Below are 6,391 nucleotides of genomic sequence, written 5' to 3'. Positions count from 1 at the left end.
AACGGTGACGAGTCTGCATACAGACAGGAGGTGGAGCAGCTGGCTTTATGGTGCTGATACAACAACCTGGAGCTGAACACACTCAAAACAGTGGAGATGATAGTGGACTTTAGAAGAAACCCCCCTGCACTCCCTCCACTCACCATCATGAACAGCACTGTGGCTGCAGTAGAGTCATTCAGGTTCCTGGGCACCACCATCTCTCAGGATCTGAAGAGTGACATTCACATAGACTCTAATGTGAAGAAAGCCCAGCAGAGACTGTTCTTCCCTCGTCAGCTGAGGAAGTTTAACCTGCCACAGGAGCTGCTCGTACAGTTCTACTCAGCTGTCATCCAATCCAGCCTCTGCACTACAATCAGCTCAGCTGCCAAAACCGACCTCCATAGACTACAGCGTATAGTCTGGACTGCTGAACGAATCACTGGCACAATCCTTCCTACACTTTAAGAACTGTACTCTTCCAGAGTCAGTAAAAGAGCTTGCAAAATCACTCTGGACGCCTCACACCCAGCACACTACCTGTTCGAACTGTTACTGTCTGGTCGGCACCTCAGAGCACCAAGCACAAAAACAGCCAGACACAGGAAAAGTTTTTTTCCTCAGACCATCTACCACATGAACAGTTAAATATTCCCCTACTGTGCAATAAACGTGTAATACTTTCTCATACGCACTTGTACTCAGCATCTCAATATACAATGCAATACTTTCTCCATACGCATTTGTATACAGTACAGTATAACCAGTATATTTATAACAAATCAGTACATACAAATCAACATCTAGATTTCTTGACTAACTGCATCTCTGTTTAATGTTTATCGTATTTATTTTTTCAATATTTATTTTGTGTTGTCACTTTATGTACACTGGAAGCTTCTGTAGCCAAAACAAATTCCTTGTGTGTATGAAGTACACTTGGCAATAAAACTGATTCTGATATTTCAATTGTATATTATTTTTCACATCATTTAATCACCCTTTATTTGTTCCAACCATGTTTGAGTTACTTTCTTCTGTTGAACACATAAGAGGATATTTTGAAGAAGTTTGTCTGGAAATCTGTAACCTTTAACTTCCAAAGTATTTATTTTTCCTACTATAGAAGTTGATCTTCTTTTTTAAAACAGAAATAACACAAGGGTTTGAAACCATTGGATGGTGAGAACAGAGTGTGTAAATTCTCATTTTTGGGTGAATTATCATTTTAACGTGAGTTCATTTATATATAGACAAGCCTAGTCCCAGACTAAAATGTAAATCTGACCCGTTTAAATGAAAAAAACTCAGCTCTTCCCCTGATGGAGAAACTTGGCAGCCCTGATGGAGAATACCGCCTGGCTCCATTCAATATTAAACTGAGATTTAGCACAGAAATAAATGTACTGTATATAGGGCGTCTCGGTAGCACAGTGGGTAGCAAGATCACCTCACATCTAGAAGGTCGCTGGTTCGAGCCTCTGTTGGGTAAGTTGGCATTTCTGTGTGGAGTTTGCATGTTCTCCCATGTTCGTGTGGGAGTACTCCGGTTTCCCATACAAGGCCAAAGACATGCCCTAGGTGAATAGGGTAAGCTAGATTGTTCCTACTGTTTGTGTGTAAATAAGTGTGTATGAATGTTTCCCAGTGATGGGTTGCAGCTTGAAGGGCATTCACTGTGTACAGCATATGCTGAATAAGTTGGTGGTTCATTCCGCTGTGATGACCCTAGATTAATAAAGGGACTGAGCCAAAAAGAAAATTAATAAATGAATGAATGATAAATGTATAAACACTGCAGCTAAATCTCACAAATGTCTTTTGGCATCACTTTACCAGAGAAAGACACTGTACAGGAAGAGTCAAGAACTTTAAGCAATCTCTGCATCGCTGGAGGCATTATTCTGATTCCTAATTCACAATTCAAGCACCCAAACAAACCAGGATTGGTAACACAAAACTTAATGACATGCCAATCGATTAGGCTCAAATTTATTAGCATGCCAAGCTGGGCCAATAAAACTCTGTGTCTGTCTGAGAGCACCTGTCCTCTCTGTAGAAGGTACCAGACAGAGTTAATGAGACCAGCCATTCAGTGAATGACTCAATTCATCTTCATTAGCAGGCTTAGACACTGACTCCTTCCTCTTATTCACATACACACGTTTTCCAGACATCTTCATGCAGATATACAGTGCACAGAGATTCATTGTGTCATGAGAGTTTATTCACTCTATGATAATAATTCCACATGTCCATATTCATAACAGGACATATAGTATAAATGTCACAATATGCTCCCATTAAAATGAGATATGTTTAACAAGTTAAACATGGTTGTTACAGTTGTTATACCTTTTCCATTTTTCCAGTGCATTAAATGTTAAAATGTTAAAAACAGACGTCTCAATGTTTCAGAAAATACGACTTTTTGATCTATCATAAAACCTCAGTTTGGTCCCTAAGAGCGGTTTAACTAGACTGCAATGTGTATGTCTGTGTGTGTGTTAGAGTGTGTATGCAAGCACGTAAATATTGATTAAACCTGACGTTTTTCAGCAGGAGGAAGTAGACACTTCAAAGCTGACTTTTACCACACAGGCTAACACACACAAGTGCGCACACACTGCTGATTTTCTACTTCAAACACTCCTGGTGTTTGCTCTGAAAATAAGACCGCTGTGTAGCCAAAAGATTCATTTCCTATGCGGAAGGGAGCAGGAGGGAAAAAAATACAGAGCTAGATACTTGTCCACCTAGTGAACTGACTTAGGATTCATAGCCATAACAATAATGATAACGTCAGTGACCTCTCTGATAAATTTCAATGTCCTTCTGTTAAAATGGCCCAAACGCATCTTAAACAGACCCAAAAACTCTTTCATAAAACCCTAGTTTAACTAAGGAATACAAGTTAAGACATTTTCATGAAATCTGACTCTCCATAAACTGCAAGGGTCTTGAAATACAAGCTTAAAATCATACAAGTTTGAAATGACATGAGGTTAAATAAATTGACTTTTCATTATGATGAAGATGCAAATGATTTTTCATTTATGTGTTTCATTTAACTATTGATTTAAGCCACATCAGTTCCCTCAGTGGCCATCTTCGTAACATTCTGTTAATAAAATAGCCAAAATCTCTTTTTAATAATTTTAATAAAATATTTTTATATATTTAATCACTCTCAGATCTGCCAAAAATATATATTAGCACCTAAAAAATACAAACTTTGTTCCTCTTAAAATTTGTAGGTACTAATATATACTTTTGAGGTACCAATATGGACTCTTCAAGTACAAATGTTTACCTTTTGAAAAGGTACCACCCCCCTAACATCTCGCGTATCTTATTTCTGAGAGTGTGGTAATACAAAAAGGTCTTGTCAAGTGAAACAATCAGGATGTGTGAAAACTTTAAAAAGGCGATTCCTCTGTTTCTCCCATTTAGTTCTGTAGTGGTCTCTCTCCTCTCCATTATATGGTTTCTGGTTAAAATAGCAGGAAGATGCTATAAAATATTAATGTGAACTCAAAACAACTGGTACAACTAAGCAAAACATACACAAAAGACACCTACTATTAATATACACATAAACACACACGGTCAACCGGTGGAGAGGGAGAGAGAAATTATGGTTGGCGTGTGGCCTGTGAGAGTGTTATCTGCCAGTGTGGCATTTCTCTATCACTTCCACACACTCTCACTGAGGCCTCATGCCAGACTCACACTGTGCTGGCCCACTGAACCACTCACCGAGCTCAGGCTGTGCCAAATACACACACACACACACACACACACACACACACACACACACACACACACACACACACACACACACACACACACACAGAGTGACTGCTGGCAGCAGTGGGTTGTCAGGCAACAGATGGTTTCACTGAATGAGCCTCTCATGAGAGATAACTGATCTGGAAACGCTCAAACCATTATACAACCAAACACCAACCATTCACAAACCAAAGTGTGACCACAAATGAACAGCTAAACTAAATAAAAACCTTTAAACAAGACCATTCTAACCATTATATCAACCAAAATATCGACCACTTGGGGTGATCTCCTTTAAAAAGATAGCATAGTGCAGAAATTTCAACAGCTCTTAAGAAACCTATCAACACTTTGGTCAAAGTCAGTGCTAAAATCAATACCGCACTGTGTACACAAAGTACATTTGCATCCAGGTTCCAACATTCACTTTTTCATTTAAAAAACAAAAAAAAAAACAAAACAAAAGCTGATTTAGACTGTTTTGCACATTTATTTGCCCCTATGTGCAATCTGTAGGAGAGGTAGATTCCAAAGTAATTGCCACTTTTGTAGTCAAAGATCTCACAAAAAATGTGCATGACCATGGCCTCAAAGCTTTTCGTTTTCAGGCTATGATTCCATCAAGTCAGAGGAAATCAAAAATGTGACCCTGGATCACAAAGCCAGTCATAAAGGTCATTTTCTGGAAATTGAGATTTACAGTGTGCATCACATGAATTAGGACAGGACAATATTTGGCTGAGATGAAATAACTGAAAATCTGGAATCTGGGTATTCCAAAAAAACAATTTATATTACTAATCAAGAAGTAAGTTTTGTTAATTTTATATTAGGAATTTTTCAATATGTCCTTATTAAAAATTATATTTACTTATTATGTGTATCATTTTTGGCACAAAAGGATCATGCAATGTTTTTTCAAATGTTTTTGATTCATGCAATGTATTTTTGGCTGTTCCTACAAACACATCTGTACAACAAAAGATTGGTTTGTTTTTTCCAAGGGCACAAATGTTGGACATTTTAATGCAATTTCAGAATCAGAACATTAAGGTGTTTCAAACTTAAATAGTTAATCCTATGAAATTCTAAAACCCCAGGGTAAATTAAATTCTAGGTTATTTTTTTCACATTTCACCCTGTTCTTTTTACAGGAAACATTCCCAAACACAGCATTAAGGGGACAATACACACAGAAAAGAAAAGTATACTGTCATCATTTATTCACCTTCCACTTTATAATACTTAAGAAGATATTGTGAAGAATGTAATGAACTGAAAGTGACTGACTTCTATAGTCTTTTTATTTCATACTACTATATACTGCATATGAATATCTCTTTGACATCCCTTATTTGTATTTTTTCACACACATGACAAGTGGCTTGATGACATAAATGCTCTAGCTCTGCATACCCTTTTATTGTAAATTGCAGACAACCTTAAAGTATTTTTTCCTGAATGAACTTGAATAATAATTTTTTCTCAAGTCCAACTGATATACTTTAAATCATTTCCAGACATATTTTCACATATAATGCTAAAACTACAGTTTATGTAATTCATATATTTTCTTGATGGCACAAAGCATGTGAATAGGAGGTCCTTTTATGATGCAAACATTTTTTTTTTAAATAGACACCTAAGTATTTAAAAGTATTTAGGTATTTTAAATAGTTTCAAGAGTTTCAAGTAATCATAATTAACACCTGAAAAGCCAGCCTTAATCTTGTTCCAGATTATAAATTCAAAACTTCAGGTAAAAAGTGGTGCTCTTCTAAATGAAATGGTTCACAGTGGGTAAAAGTATGCATTGGAATGACAATAACTCTGGTTAATTGCGGTGTGAAAAGCCTTAGATTGTTTTCAGTGTGTCACATGTTGTGTTTGGATAGACCTGAAAGTTTGGCAGTGTACAATCTTTATTTAATTCGAATAAGATCACCAGTTTATCTGTTACAAAGTACTGTATGATCCTTATTACAATTTGTTCCTGTTTTAAATAATGTGTCATATGTCATGCCTTTACACTTAAACTGCAGTCTCAACACTTACAGCAGTAAGAGTCAAATTAGTATTCTCACAACTTACAACAAAGGAAGGACTATTTAGTTTCATCTTCATTTACTAGCCTTTGTGTCAATCCAAATAATTTCACTTTTTTATTAGGTGCAACCAGTGCCGAAATGGGACTCCTTTTCATTGCTGGAGTTCAGACCAGCCCTTTAGTTCACGACTGATTATATTAAAATAACATAATTTCCTTTTTCAGTGCAAATTGTTGCTTCACAGCAAAGATTTGTTTGAACAGGTAACACAATGGAATATCTAACAGTATCAGAAACTATTTTCTGTATGAATTAGTGCTCATAAATGTCCAAACCTTGAAATATAAAAAATCAAATAAATACAAATATAATGTAAATAAAATATATTGAACTTTCTAGTGGCAGTATTATGTCTTTTTCAAGGAAACAGCTGCTTTATAACTTTAAATATTTTTCATGAAAATGAGAACATTAAAGGGTAGCTAAATCTCCAACACTATTTTTTAAAACATCACAATGTCCTTTTCTGCAATATCTGAATATATTATGTGCACAATTGTTCATAGATA

Source organism: Danio rerio, chromosome 1 (assembly GCF_052040795.2).
Source record: "Danio rerio strain M-AB ecotype USA chromosome 1, GRCz13ab, whole genome shotgun sequence".
NCBI classification, from domain to species: Eukaryota; Metazoa; Chordata; class Actinopteri; order Cypriniformes; family Danionidae; genus Danio; species Danio rerio.
This window is presented reverse-complemented; position numbering follows the sequence as displayed.